Raw genomic sequence first — 16534 nt, 5'->3', positions numbered from 1 at the left:
TGCATGGAAGCTATGACCGCGTAAACGAATAGAAATCGGTAAAAACACGTTGAAGCAAAATAGATTTTTTTACGCTATCATTCGATTGTCGTTCAAACCGTTTCAATTACGGATATCTGCCTAAAGTCTTATTAAAACAAGTAAGACAGTATCAGTCAGCTGTGCTGACGGAGATATAACCTCAGCCACTGAAACAAAACCAAACACTATAATTATGCCGTATATAAAATATATTGATTTTGTATCACGGGTTTACTTTAAAATCTGTATGTAAAATAATCTGGGGCTATACCAAATCATTGACATATACCAAACATTTTTAGTAACCAAACTTCTTCATAAAGGACTCGAAATATTAAATTAAGTTTGAATAAAATTTTTGGAAAAGTCTTAGAGTTATCTTGCACAATAGCCATTTTAGTATGTGCCGGGAGGGTTTTGGTGCTTGGACCATTATGTCAGGAAGTATTGACTTACAGGGTGTTTTTGTAAAAATGCTTGCCTGTCACACGATCCGTTCGTACTAAAACGTATACGTTCAAAATTTGGTTCTTGTAAAATTTTACGAACCATTCGTTTTTATCTGAAAGCTTTCGTCTATTTTATAAAAGCTTTTATATTTCAGGGTTTCCATGATACTTATTTTGTGAATTTTGCATAGGCATCTGCACGTAAAATGTGTTACTTGATGGCAACCCTGATACACAGATGTCAAACAAAAAACAAGAAAAAAATGTAATCAAATTTGTCCAAAAATAATTGTGATAATATGAAGAAACGGATGTACATATACGCGTGTGCTTCTATGGAAATAAATAAAATTGCATTCCCTTCCAGTTTTCGTGTGTTTTGTGCCATTAATTACTCAAATTATTTAATTTTCTTTCAAAACGATGGATCTTTTACATTCGTTTATTTTTGACGTATTCGTTCGTCTGATTTTGTTACGAAAACCAAAAAATTACGAAAATAAAAAGTTTTCAGTTGTTTGTCACACGAATACAACCGTCAACCGCTATGAAAACCAAATTGTGTCTTCGTTCATGAAATCGACGAACGAATGGGCAAAAACTTTTTACAAAAACACGCTGTTACTCCGGAAAAATGTTGTGCCGTTGAAAATGAGGCCGCTAGAACAACCTACTGAAAAAATAATCAAAACGATCCGAGAGGAGTGGACCGATATAGGTTATATTCCAACTTGATACATGACTGGATAAAATAATATGATGCGCAAAGTCTACACCAATCAATAACTCCTGCGAGAATTATCTTGCGGATTTTTTATTTTTGTTGGTGCCGTCAGCGTTTCTTGGAACATTGAGGTCAATATCTCAGGAAGTATGGACTTGCGCAAGAAAAAAATTGTACAGCCATAAAGGGAGTCGCAAGAACAATCTGCTGAAAAAATAATCAAGACGATCCAAGAGGAGCTCTTAAACTTCACTTTATTCGAATTTTGTGTGGGAGGTACCCGAAGCAGTGGACCGATATGGTCCATATTCCTGGATTAAATAATATGATGTGCAAAGTCTGTACCAATCAGAAACACCCTGCGAGAATTACTTGCGGATTTGCCATTTTGATTAGAGCCGTCAGGGTTACTTGGAACCTTTAAGCTAATATCTCAGGAAGTATGGACTTGCGCAAAAAAATTGTACCGTCGTAAAGGGAGCCCCAAGGAAAACTTACTGAAATAAATTTCAAAACGATCCGAAAGGAGCTCTTAAACTTCACTTTATTCGAATTTTGTGTGGGAGGTACCCGAAGGATTTTACCAATGTATATTCGAACCCGATCTATGTCTAGAAGGAAAACTACGATGTGCAAAGTATGGATCGATTGCGTCCTTCGAGAGTTATCGTTCACACCATTTTACAGACAAATTTTGAACTTTTGTGGGAAAGGTGCCCGAAGGAGTGGACCGATATGGCCCATCTTCGAACATTAACTAAGTTTTGACAAAATATTATGAAAAAAATTTGGTTCGAATCAGTTGATCCGTTCGAGAGTTATCGTGCGCAACAGTCAGACAAACGGACAGACGGACGGACATGGCTAAATCGACTCCAAATTGTCTGAAACGAATTTCTTCCAAACATACTTAGGGTCTAAAACCGTTATTTCGATGAGGCACATTTTTGGTCGTATCATAGTGTATATAAGGTGGGTCTTATTTTGGGAGTCATTCCTCTCGATCGATATTGTACCCACCTGACATTGCAATTGGTCACCATATAATTTAGAGCATTTGGACCATTATATCAAGAAACATGTACTCGCCTATGGAACAGAGCCACAAGGAGTACTTTCGGTAAACAATTACGAAGAATCCTCGAACAGATCCTTAATCGCACAAAAATGTCGAACATTTGTGTATGTGGTACCCCAAGGAGGGGGCCCATAGGGACCTACATATAGTGGACCTATAAGAACCACCTTCGAATTTCATCTAATATTCGAAGAAATATTACGATATGCAAAGTGTGGACCAACGCAGTATTTGGTTCCAGAGTTGTCGTGCGTACCAGTCACTACACATGCTGGCCGTAGGGGTTTTTTAAAGCTTTCGGGTCATATTCTCAAGAAGTATGGACTGGCCATGCAAAAAACTTGCACCATGCATTTGAGCGCAAACTTTTGCAAGAAAAATCAAAACAATTCGAGAGGAGGTCTTAAACTACACTTTTCCGAATTTTTGTTTAGAAGGTACCCGAAGGAGTTGACATATATAGTCCATATTCTAACCGGCTCTATGTCTCGTCGAAATATAATGATGTGCAAAATATGTATCAAATCGGTTACTGCCTTCGAGAGTTATCGTGCGCACTATTCTAGCGAAAAGTTGTGAACTTTTGTGGGGAAGGTACCCGAAGGAGTGGACTGATATGACCCAGTTTATGAACTTGTTTTAATGTTGCGCAAAATATTACGACTGCCAAATTTTCGACCGACTAGATTTATCCGTTCGAGAGTTATCGTGCGCTCTATCAACTACACATGGTGCTATAGCAGGTTTTTACAGCTTTCGGGCCATTTTTCCAAAAAGTATGGACTTGAGCCTGAAACTTGTACCGTCGTAATGGGGGAGGCGAATACAAGTTGCTACAACAAAAATCAAGTACCCGAAGAAGTGGACCCATGTAGTCCATATTCGAACTTGAATATCCCACTTTGCCATTTTTATACCCTCAGAATTTATACTAACGAGGGTATATGGCGAAAACCAAAAATTCGAAATTCATTCACCCATTCGAAATTCTTTAAAATGAAGTGTTTTAGGAGGAGTCCCATAATGTCGACCATTAAAATTAATTTTCGTGGAAGCTGTGTTGGCATCAATGTAGAAGAATGGGTCAAAATGGGTTGAAGTCAACAAGTTTTTTTATGTTCCCTTCCGATTTCTGGCTTAACCTTACATTTTATAGACCTATGCCAAAAGAAAGAATCACAGAACACGGTGCGTCTTAACTAATTTTAAATGAAAGGTGCTTACACCTGGGAAGTTTTTGCAGATTCTGAAACTACAATGCTCATAGATGAGAAATATCAAGAAACAAAAAAAATCGCCGGAGGGATTTTCAAATAAATCGCGATTTAAGTTCACATTTTTAGGGGTTCTTCTCGAATATTCCATGGGCAACATGATACTAGTGTATGATTTTTCAATATATCCACTGCGTTTCGGGGTTTTTTGAATTTTTTAATAATCCGAACGCGCCACAACATATTATTCCATACTCATAATAGGATTATTTAACATCATTTAATGTATATCTCATGAGTGTGCTCATTGGAGTCTAAAGGCCAATATTTGATGCGTGAATTTTTTTTAAAAAACCTATTTTTTGCGTTTAAAATTTACAAGTGCTATTCAATTTCCTTTGTACCCCGCGTGAGTTTTTTTACGCGACGGATCTAATGAGATCTTCCGCGAACGAATCCATCCACTAAAACCGCGGATAATCAGTATCGGCCACAACTAAAGCACCCCCTCAGTACATTTTTTAAAATGAATTTTTTTTAAGAAAACAAAGTTATTATTTTTTTTTATTTATTTATATCTTTATTGTTGGAAAACAAAAATAAGGAATTCAGAATTCAATAAACAAAAGTTAAAATTTAAAAATCATTTTAGGTCTCAAATATAAGCGGACAAAACGAAAGCACCCCCCAATTTGAGGTACAACAAAAACTATTGAAATCAATATTTCGTTGTGTATCCTCTATTCTGGACGACACAAAACATGATACTAAATTATTAATTATTGCTGGAGAAATAATTGATTTTCGGAAAATTTAGCTTAAATCCTAAAAATACGGAAAATCGGGGTTATACCCAAACGTGGACCCAGGTCCACAATTTTTGGTCGAAATGTGTTGTGACCACTACGAACCCTAAGTACCAAATTACAGCTAATTTAGTGGGAAATGTGGCTTAAATACTCAAAATACCGAAGATCGGAAAATACCGCTATAAGGGTGCTATACCAAAACATTAGGCGATATTGTTGATATTCATCCAAAAATGATGCTACAGCATCTTCTGGTCAAATACAAAATCGCTTAGATTGAAAAATTAGCAAAAGAACAATTTACAGAAGAACGGCAGACGACGGCTTATTCAGTAGAGTTGGGCAATCTAGTTCCCGGAGCGGATCGATCTTTCCAGTTCTTTTTTCCAAGAGGAACTAGTTCCTTAATATAGTTCCAAATAGTTCCGAGAGCGATAAAGGTCAATGAATCTTTCTCTTATATCGTTCTATTTCCTTCGTTCCAAATAGTTCCCAGACCGATATTTTTCAATGAATCTTTCTCTTTCGTCTTTATTTTTATTTCCTTCGTTCCAAGTGGTTCCGAGAGTGAAGTATTTTAACGAATCTTTTCTTTGTTTTCATCTTTTGGTGGATGAATTGACATAAAAATAAATAAATTGGAGCGATGTAACGAGGATGTCATTTACGTTTATTTAACAATGTGGCCGCATCTGAATGATTAGAGGGACCCGAACGTGAAAGGTCAAAGTGAGTGTGGAATTAAATGCACAATCCACAACACATTTTATTATTTTTATTTTATTTCGTTTTAAAAAGATTGTTTTCAATCATAAACATAATGATTGATCTGGTATAGCCGTCTTTTCAGTATTGTATAATCCCAGAGGGAAAATTATTTGTCAACCTATATTTTCATGAAAAACATCAAAATTATGACTTTATTTACCACTAATATATTGCAGCTACCGAGATGTTTTATTTGCATTCTTAAAAGAAACAAAATGTACATGTATTAAAAAATAGTCTCGGCAACTCTTTTTTCTACATATCACTGGCAGCCAGTCATGGCACAATTAACCAAGTAGTGGCATCGTAAAATTTTGAATATGTTATGTCAAAACTTTCTTTATGATGTTGGGGAAATTACAACAAAAATAATTTTTTTATAAAGGGATTTGACTTTTCATATTCGATCAGCTGGTGTGATGCCACTACCTGGTAGTTCTGCCATGCAGCCAGTTCAAAATTTTGCTGGCATGAAAATTCTAGTGCCAGTGGAGTCGACAATTCAAAAAATTTAATTGTGATAGTAAAAAATTGTGTATGTATTGAATTTTTCGAACTGTCACAGGCATGTGTAAACGCTGGGTATATGAACTAAAGGAACTATATAAATGCAAGAGCCTGATATAGTTCCAATAGTTCCTTGTCCGGAATAGTTCCTTGGAACTAGTTCGTTCCGGAACTACACAACTCTATTATTCAGTCGACGACAAGCAAAAAAACCTTTCATATCGACAAAAAATGACGGAGCCAGACTGGAATTCGCCAAGACCCATCTGAACTGGGGTATCCAAGAGTGGAGGACTGTGCTGTTTTCTGATGAATCTAAATAGATTTTGAAGGATTCGGATGGCATAAGGCATATATCAAATAGGCAAAGGTTAAATCCTAAATATTGTAAGGGCGCTGTATAACATGTAGACGGAACACAATGGTCTGGGATTTTTTTTCGGGGCAAGGGATTGGACCAATTCATAAAATTAATGGAATTATGGATCGTTTATGCTGAAGAAGAGATGCTACTTAGATGGATATTCCAGGAAGATATCGAGCCAAAACATGTATCGAATGTGGTTAAGGAGTGATGCCAAAACAATTAGACAGAAATTCGCCATTGGTCCCTGACTTTAGCTCTCGATTGAGGCTTGTGGGAGATGTTAACTCAAAAATCAACCGAAAAAAATTGAAAAACAAAAAAAAATTATTTGAAGCCGCAAAAATAGTTTAGTAAGCTATATCGCCTGCAATAATTAATAATTTAATATCCTCTATACCTAAACGATGTGCTGGCGTCATCCAGAATAAAGAAAACGCAACGAAATATCGATTTCAATAGATTTTATTGTACCTCGAATTGGAGGGTGCCATTTTAAAAAAATGTACTGAGGGGCTGCTTTAGTTTTGGCCGACACTGTAGATACCTTGATAATAGGAAAATCAGCAAAAATATATTTTGACAAATCCGCGTACTAAACCGCGATTTTCTTTAACAATTTTTACATAAATGAAATCTTTAATACGCGATTACAATATTTGCGAAAACACGTGTCATAAATAACAGAGATACGCGAGTAATATTGGTCTTTTACGCAAAATAGAATGTGGAGGCACATCCACGGTTCTTAAAGAATCTACTTGAAATAGATGTATATTGACGTATTTTTGATGGGCGCTAATGAAACCGAATGCGCATCAAAATCGTATGCACATTGCACGATTTTTACCCACTTTAAGGTTTTTGGCATTGTTGCATCTCAACTGACGGCACACAATGGCCGCTGAGTGAAACATCGAAATATGCATAAATATTGAAAGATATTGATTCGCTGTATCCAAAAACGGATGCCCATAAACTGATTTTAACTAATTCGCGAATAATAGGCTTTTTAATTTTCACATTTTTTGAATGATTGTAATTTCAATATTATTCTTAAATTCCTATTCTTATAAATTATCACAGTAAGCAACTAAGCTTTCGCGATGGTAAACCATATTTATTGAAAAAGTTTTAGCAGTTCAAATTAATTATTGTATGGGATATTTTTAATTTATTTTTTTTTCGATTGCTTGAGTGGAGTATTCCCCCATTGGCTCAACTTCATTTATTACCCTCTATTACAGAGAGTAATGTTTTTCAAAACGAACTGACAGTGTTGCAAAATTTTACTGATCGCTACCAATATCATGATTTCATCCCGGCGAAGGGAATTATCAATTGGCTTCTCAGTTTTTGAAATGATGCTAATTCCCTTAGCCGGATTGAAATCATGATAATGGTAGCGATCAGTGAAATTTTGCAACACTGTCAGTTCGTTTTGAAAAACATTACTCTCTGTAATAGAGGGTAATAAATGAAGTTGAGCCAATGGGGGAATACTCCACTCAAGCAATCGAAATTAGATTGAATCTTCAACAATAAACAAAACAAACATTTTTATTTTATTTTTTAGAGGTTTGTACGGACTCTGGGGCAGGATAATTTGGATTTGATTCAAGATTTTTTTATTATTTGTCGACTTTTTCGCGAAAATAAAAATAAATTTAGTACATATTTAAACACCTACGAATAGATATGGAATGCTGTTCACGATATATGCATAAATTTTCTCATAACAACAAATAAGACATTTTTAAATATATTTTTCTTTTTTGAGTATAAAAACTGCTATAACATTTGCGCGCATCGGCCAATTTTGCGAACGCGAACAGATTTGAAACTAGAATTGAATGAATGTTATTTTAGGCATTTATAGGCAACAATTCATCTATTCTCTACAGGAAATCAAGTTTGTGAAAAAAATCAAAAAGTCATAACCAGGGTTTCGGAGTCGGAGTCTACGAGTCGGAGTCGAGCAATTTTGCTGGAGTCGGAGTCTGAGTCGAAAAAAATAACTCGACTCCGACTCCGGGCAAAATTTTTTCAACGCTTTAGAAATATAACATTAAATTTGAAACAAGAGCATATTTTTAAAAATCATTATTTATCTTAATAGAAAGGTATAACAAAATATATATGCAAATTATATATTATACTAAGTTAAAGGACAATTCACAGGATATTTACTATCCTCTGAGGTGTAGTCTATTCATCTCTATTTTGTTGATCCAATTGATTTGTTATATTTTTGCGAACAATAATAAAGTTCTGTTATAATTTCTTTCTTCAGAAGTCTTACTGGTCTTCTCACAAAGGTCTATTGGTATTCTCATCTTGTTTTTTATGAGAAGTCATCCTCGTCTTCTGCTAACGAGGGTATATGGTAATATTCAAAAATGTTTTACAATCGTTGAAGTTGAGGTTCACCATTTAATAAGTCGCGAACTGTCAATATATTTTATATAATATGAATATATTTATATTAATTGAAGTGTTTTAGCCGGGGTCGCATAAAATTAACCATAACAAATAATTTAAGTGGAAGCTGTGTTGGTGGTAATATTAAAAAATGGGTAAAAATGTGTTGAAGTTTACAAGTTTTTTTGTGTTCTTTCTTGATTTATGGTCAAACCACGGAAAATTCAAACCTGAGCCCAAAGAAAGAATTGAAGAATACCCCTTGGGCAACATGGTTCTAATGGATGACTTTTCGATATATACACTGCATCCCCCTAAAATCGGTTGGTTGTAATTGGTTGTAATTTCAATATTACTTTCTATTTCAAAATCCTATTGTTTATCAAAGTAAGCAAATACACTTTCCTGTTTGTCATCGCATTTTCCTTGAAGGAGTCCGTCCTTGCATCGAAATTTAGCGAAATAGTAGAATAACTCCAAAAAATGTTTTTTTTATTTTTCGTGTTAAACAAAAAAATATATTTTTGAAATAATATTCCAACAATAAGTTTTCGTCTTTTGTTGTTGCTGTAATATGGCAGTTATAAATCCTATCGTTAAAATTTTGGTCTCATATTTTTCTATGCGTTGTCTAGAATCTGTACGTATTTTTAATTTATTTTTTCGAGTTTTATTTGGACTCTAAATTAGAATAAATTAAATTTACTCCAAGATTTTTTCAGTATTTCTTGATTTTCCGCGAAAATAGAAATACATTTAGTAAATATTTAGGCATCTACGGATAGATATTAAATGCTGTTAACGCTTTGTATATACATTTTCTTATTACAGCAAAAATTGAATTTTTAAAAATTTGTTCTTTATAAGGGAATAAAACCCCCCATAACTTTGGAGCGCAGCATCCAATTTTGTGAACGCGAACAGATTTGAAACCACGACTTTTTTCTTAATCTATATTCCAAAAATTGCGGATGTGCTCGCAAAAATTTTTTTAACATTTCTTCCAATGGAATTGCAAAGGAAATTTGAAATTTACCATATACACTTTCATACGGACAAAATGTGTCTCATCGAAATAATGGCTTTAGACCCCAAGTATGTTTGGACGAAATGTGTTTCAGACAATTTGGAGTCGATTTAGCAATGTCCGTCCGTCTGTCTGGCTGGCTGGAGCGCACGAGAATTCTCGAACGGATAAACCGATTCGGTTCAAATGTTGGCTTTCGTAATATTTTAACCAAACTTAGTTTAAAAGAAAGTGCAACGATTATAGATTAATTAGCCTAATGAGCCACGCCTTAAAAGTATTCCTACGTATAATTCACAAAAGAATATACCCCAGATGCGAGGCAGCAATGGGAGAAACGCAATTTGGATTTAAAGAGGGAATGGGAACTCGAGAAGCACTAGTTGGTGTTCAAGTGCTAATCCAAAAGTGTCGCGATGTCCAAAAAGACGTATTTATGTGTTTTGTAGACTATGAAAAGGCTTTTGACACTGTTAAACACGACAAGCTAATGGAAATTCTGACATCCATAGGCATTGAAAACAATGACATAAGATGCATAAAAAATCTATACTGGAACCAGACAGCATCAGTAGAAGTATCCGGTGAAACTACAGATGAAGTAGTAATATCAAAAGGTGTTCGACAGGGGTGTATACTTTCACCATTATTGTTTAATGTATATGCTGAACAAATATTTCGAGAATGCGTAGAAGGAAAAAGGATTGGGATACAAATACATGGACAATTCATTAACAATATTCGATACGCTGATGACACCATGATAATAGCGAGTTCTTTAGTTGGACTCCAAAGTCTCTTAAGTTCCCTCAACGAGATAAGTAATTCATACGGATTATACATTAATCTTACTAAGACAAAATATATGATCGTTAGTAAAAGTACCAATTTCTACAACTCCACACTAAAAATCCGTGAATCAGAAATAGAGAGAGTAAAATCATATAAATACTTGGGAGCACAAATAAATGAGCAGTGGCAATCTTCTAATGAAATACGATGTCGTATAGAAATGGCGAGAGAAGCGTTTCTCAAATACAAAAAAGTACTAAGCAGCCACGACATCAACATTGAGCTTAAAACCCGCTTTATCAAGTGCTATGTATGGTCTGTTCTATTGTACGGGGCTGAAACATGGACTGTAAAATCAGCAGACGAGAAGAAATTGGAAGCATTTGAAATGTGGGCATACCGACGTGTGCTCAAAATTCCATGGACCGATCGAGTGTCAAATGCCGAAGTTCTGCGAAGAATGAATGTACAACGGCAGCTAATTAAAACCATCAAAACCCGGAAAGTTTCCTATTTGGGACATTTGATGAGGAACAACAAATATAAGATCCTGCAGATCATTCTCAAATCCCAAGTTGAAGGAAGACGTGGTAGAGGTCGAAGAGAATTGTCCTGGCTAAAAAATATTCAAGACTGGACCGGATACCGCGATGAACTCAGTCTTCTAACAGCGGCTAAAAACCGACAATTATCGCTTTCCACATAAACTATATATTTGCAAGAACAATGTAATAAAATGTAATATTGTATGATCGCTTAACATCCGGATAACGGATATGCAAATAAAGAAGAAGAAGAAGTTTAAGTTCGAAGATGGGTAAAAACGGTCCCCTCCCTCCGGTATCTCCCCCACAAAAGTTCGAAAATGTTCGGAAAATTTGTGCGGACGATAACTCTTGAAGGGAATAACCGACTTGTCCATACTTTGCACATCGTGATATTTCTACCAAACTTAGATGAGGTTCCAATATGGACTCAATCGGTCCACGCCTTCGGGTACACAAAATTTCGGAAAAGTTCAGTTTAGGTCCTGCTATCGAATCGCTTTGATTTTTGTTGCAACAACTTGTATTCACTGCCCCCCATACGACGGTACAAGTTTCATCAAGGGCAAGTCCACACTTCCTGAGAAAATAGCATAAAAGTTGCAAAGAGCCCCTATGACACCGTGTGGAGTGGTTGGAGCGCAAGATAACTCTCGAACGGATCTGCAGATTCGGTCCAAAAATTGACCTCCGTAATATTTTTCCCAAACATAGTTTAAATTCGAAGATAAGCCATATCGGTCCACTCATTCAGGTACCTCCCCCACAAAAGTTCAAAAATGTTCGGAAAAATTGTGCGCACGATAACTCTTAAAGGGAGTGACTGATGTAATCCATACTTAGCACCTCCTAATATATCTACCAGATATAGATCAGGTTCGAATATAAACAATATTTTTCTACTCCTTCTGGTACCTCTTACAAAAAATTTCGGATAAGTTCACTTTAAGACCTGCTCTCGAATCACTTTGATTTTGGTTGAAGCGATTTGCATTCGCTACCTCCATTACGACGGTTAAAGCTTTTTCAGGGGCAAGTCCATATTTCTTGGGAAAACAGCCCGAACGGTGTGAAAAAACCCTATGTCACCAAATGTGGCAGTCGGGGAGCACGATAACTCTCGAACGATAACTCTTCAACCGATTTGGTCTTCGTCATATTATTTACACCCACCCCCCCTCAAAAGTTCAAAATTTGTGTCTTAGTGTAGTTAATTCCTAATCGACATTTTTGTCGGCAAGTGTAAATGTCCAAAAAGGGCCACAAAATTCTGAAGAGGTCTTAAATACATTCGATCTGTATGTAGGTGAAAGTTTCACTTCACATTGGCTGAGGGTATATATCTGTCGGCAATTCCGACTGACACTTTTTTACTTGTTTTCAATGTAAGATTCGGAGAAACAGTATTGATATATTCGAATGTATTCGAACGAATGTTTCTAATGAATATGTAAGGAAAAACTAACACATTAGCATATATAGTAGGCCGGGGCGATTTGTATGGAAGGAAAAAAGTGTTATCGGGCGCCTGGAGTTTCTGATTCTTGGGATTGTACTGAGCAAAATAGTCAACTAGACCATATGTCTACGGTGAAAATCGAGCCCCCGGATTTTGACTTGAAGTTTTTTTTAAGGATTTTCGGATATTTTGGCATATAACAACCAAACCACTGATATTTTCGATCCAACGCAAAGACAACAATTGTAGCCAAGACAATAATAAAGAACTCTCTAGTACATCGTAAAAGCATTGGAACGCTCCTTCAGGCAGTTATGGCCTTGAGAAGGTGCACATTTTTCGGAAAATATCGATAAATGACACTGTGCTACAAAATGGGACTCAAATTCAGTGGGTGGAAAATCCCTTTTTGAGATGAAAGCCCTTGGTGAGTGTACTAAGAACCCAAAAGGAAATTTTCACAATAGGTCAAGTTTCCGAGATATCGCGTGATTAATGGTTTAATTTTGGTCCCTTAATTTGCGACAAAATAGCTTTATATCTCTGTTAAGCGTTATTGTAGCTTCATTTTGAGATTACATGTCTTCAGTCAAATCGAGTGGTGAATCTTTTTGTAGAATATTTTATCCCTCTAACTCCATTCCTTTTATGTCCTTTTCGTCCTTTATTTTTTGAACCGTAGTAAAAGTACCACAAGATGAGATTTTACAGCATCCAAATATTCTACAAAAATGTTGTTCAGAAGATTTTAGGTACGGTTCTCATTGATGACCACTCGATATTTCCCCGTTTTCATGGTCCTTTTTGATATTTACCCGTATTTTGTTGAGAAAACTATGTTTTGTTTTTATGTATATTCGTTATTGGTCTGTGGTGCATCTGAAATACTTACCATAAATAGCTCTTGTAATGACGAACACGTTAATAACAAATTTTATTGAAGGATAGATCCGGGTATCTAAATTTTTGAACCGGATATTCTGATATCAAAACCGATTTTGGAACCGGTTTTAAGTAACCGATTAATCGTATATGTATATCATTGTAATGCTAATAAAATGGTCAATCAAATGACAGCAAGTAGCTGATTACAACTTTCTTGGTTCCGATGCTAGAACAAAAAAACCGATTTCTTAAACCGAGTTTGATGTAAAATATCACTGGGTTGACGTGGTTCAAACTTCTGAGTTATGGCGAAATTAATTCATTCTTGATGAACTTTAAGTGCATGATAACAAAACAGCATAACACAAATTCATCTCACAATAACTCAGAAGTTTGACCTATGGCATAACTGTCTTTCCAGATTTATAAAATATCTTAATCGACTTTCATCGCCAAAAAGAATTTTTCAACCCAGTGATATTTTACATCAAAATCGGTTTAAGAAAGCGTTTTTTTTTTTTGTTCTAGCTTTGGAACCAACAAAGTTGTAATCATGTAATCAGCTACTTGCTGTCATTTGATTGACCATTTTATTAGCTTTACAATGATATACATATACGATTAATCGGTTACTTAAAACCGGTTCCAAAATCGGTTTTGATATCAGAATATCCGGTTCAAAAATTTAGATACCCGGATCTATCCTTCAATAAAATTTGTTATTAACGTGTTCGTCATTACAAGAGCTATTTATGGTAAGTATTTCAGATGCACCACAGACCAATAACGAATATACATAAAAACAAAACATAGTTTTCTCAACAAAATACGGGTAAATATCAAAAAGGACCATGAAAACGGGGAAATATCGAGTGGTCATCAATGAGAACCGTACCTAAAATCTTCTGAACAACATTTTTGTAGAATATTTGGATGCTGTAAAATCTCATCTTGTGGTACTTTTACTACGGTTCAAAAAATAAAGGACGAAAAGGACATAAAAGGAATGGAGTTAGAGGGATAAAATATTCTACAAAAAGATTCACCACTCGATTTGACTGAAGACATGTAATCTCAAAATGAAGCTACAATAACGCTTAACAGAGATATAAAGCTATTTTGTCGCAAATTAAGGGACCAAAATTAAACCATTAATCACGCGATATCTCGGAAACTTGACCTATTGTGAAAATTTCCTTTTGGGTTCTTAGTACACTCACCAAGGGCTTTCATCTCAAAAAGGGATTTTCCACCCACTGAATTTGAGTCCCATTTTGTAGCACAGTGTCATTTATCGATATTTTCCGAAAAATGTGCACCTTCTCAAGGCCATAACTGCCTGAAGGAGCGTTCCAATGCTTTTACGATGTACTAGAGAGTTCTTTATTATTGTCTTGGCTACAATTGTTGTCTTTGCGTTGGATCGAAAATATCAGTGGTTTGGTTGTTATATGCCAAAATATCCGAAAATCCTTAAAAAAAACTTCAAGTCAAAATCCGGGGGCTCGATTTTCACCGTAGACATATGGTCTAGTTGACTATTTTGCTCAGTACAATCCCAAGAATCAGAAACTCCAGGCGCCCGTGATGGTGTTCAAATCGCCCCACTCTAATATATAGGCCAACATATATGAAAAAGTTAAGAATTTGTGTACATTTTATTCATTTTTAGTGGTATAGGAATTCACTCTCGGAGTCGACCCGGAGTCGGAGTCGGAGCCGGAGTCGTGAAAAAAACTCGTCTGGAGTCGGAGTCGAGCCAAAAAAACCCTGGTCATAACCCTAATGTTTAGAGATAATTTGGTGAATTGTCATTGAAATTTGTTGACATCGATTTTTCGATTTTGGTCGCAGTTTGGGACCACAGTGCACTGGGAGGTCAGTGTCCACTTGAGATGAAAGAGGGACCAAGGTAAGTCCTGGGCCTTGCCATGTTAAAACAGACTGTCAGTGTACTACGAGAGACACTAAAAAACTTTCTTGCCTAGGCAACACGTAGCGTCGGCAGGAGTCATTTGACATTTTTTGGAAAGTTTGACAGTTTTTAGCCTAAACGTACTCAGGACAGTTTGACATACGAGCATGTGTTGGGTTTTTAATGTGCACAAAAATCGAAAAATCGATATCAGAAAATCTTTGCAACAATTCAGCAAATCGTTTCTAAACATATCATATTTTAATATTCCTGCACTGTGTTTGTAATTTATAACGGTATTTAACAAAACAAAACAGAAGATGTTGACATTTACGAATGATCTCTTAAAAACTTTAAAAACATCAGTAAGGTTGTGACTTCTTACAAGGCAAGTAACTCAAAATTGAAAAGATAATTTTTTTTTTCGAAATGGAAGTTTTAGTACAATGTTTTCTAATTACTTTTACATAAAAATGTGTACACATTATTCGCATAAAATGTGCCTGAAATCACATTTTTTATAATACTTTCTTGTGGATTTTTTTCCAAGTCCTAAAAATTAAAGTAGAGTTTTACTAACTTCGCCATCCTTCGCCACTCTCCAAATTTTTTGAAGAATGTTCGAAACAGTGTCAATTTTACAACAAATTTGGTTCCAGCTGCATATATTTGCATATCCGAAATACTGACGATGCCTCTGGTCGTTTCAGTGAATATGCCTTATTACTGTATTTTCAGTTTCTTCTTTGTTTTGTGTTTTAATTGTTTGTTTTGGCTTTTTTTCTTTAAAGATTTCGGCATTTTTGTTTTGGGATCTACTTATGAGTGTATTTTTTTACATTTGTATATTTTTGATGTATGTATGATGCTACATAAAATATGAAAAACAAGTAAACATGTAAAGTTCGATCACACCGAACTTTATTATATCCCCTACCATGAAATATTCTGACCTCAAATGGAATCATTTTAATCATTTTTCTTTTCCAGTCCACGATACCAGTCGGAGACGTTTTTTGACCAGTAAGAACTCCAAATAGCAAATTACAACCAATCAGAACCGAAAATGTAGATAAAAACGTGAAAATAACTGAAATAAGGAGGTACCGTAGTATAAGGGTTATACCGAAACCTGGACCTAATACCACAATTTTTGGAGCAGAAGGTTTTTGATCATTGAGAATTCCAAATGACAAATTACAACCAATTTGGACCGAAAATGTTGATAAAATCTTCAAAATACCTGAAACCGGGATGTATCGTAATATGAGAGCTATACCGACACCTGGACCTAAGACCACAATTTTTGGCGCAGATGGTTTCTGACCATTGGGAACCCCAAATACCAAAGTACAGTCAATTAGGGCCAAATATGTAGATAAAAGCTTCAAAATACCTGAAATCGGGTGGTACCGCTACATGGGGCCTATAGGAAAGACTGGACCCATATTGATGATTTTTTGGCTAAAGTATTTTTGACTATTTTTGTCGCACCTTCCCATACAAGTGGGTCCACTGTCCAGTGGCTTGATCGAGACACCTCCAAAACTTGGTTT

Source organism: Musca autumnalis, unplaced genomic scaffold, assembly GCF_047663935.1.
Source record: "Musca autumnalis isolate F117 unplaced genomic scaffold, ASM4766393v1 scaffold_4, whole genome shotgun sequence".
NCBI classification, from domain to species: Eukaryota; Metazoa; Arthropoda; class Insecta; order Diptera; family Muscidae; genus Musca; species Musca autumnalis.
Note: the sequence above shows the minus strand (reverse complement) of the source record.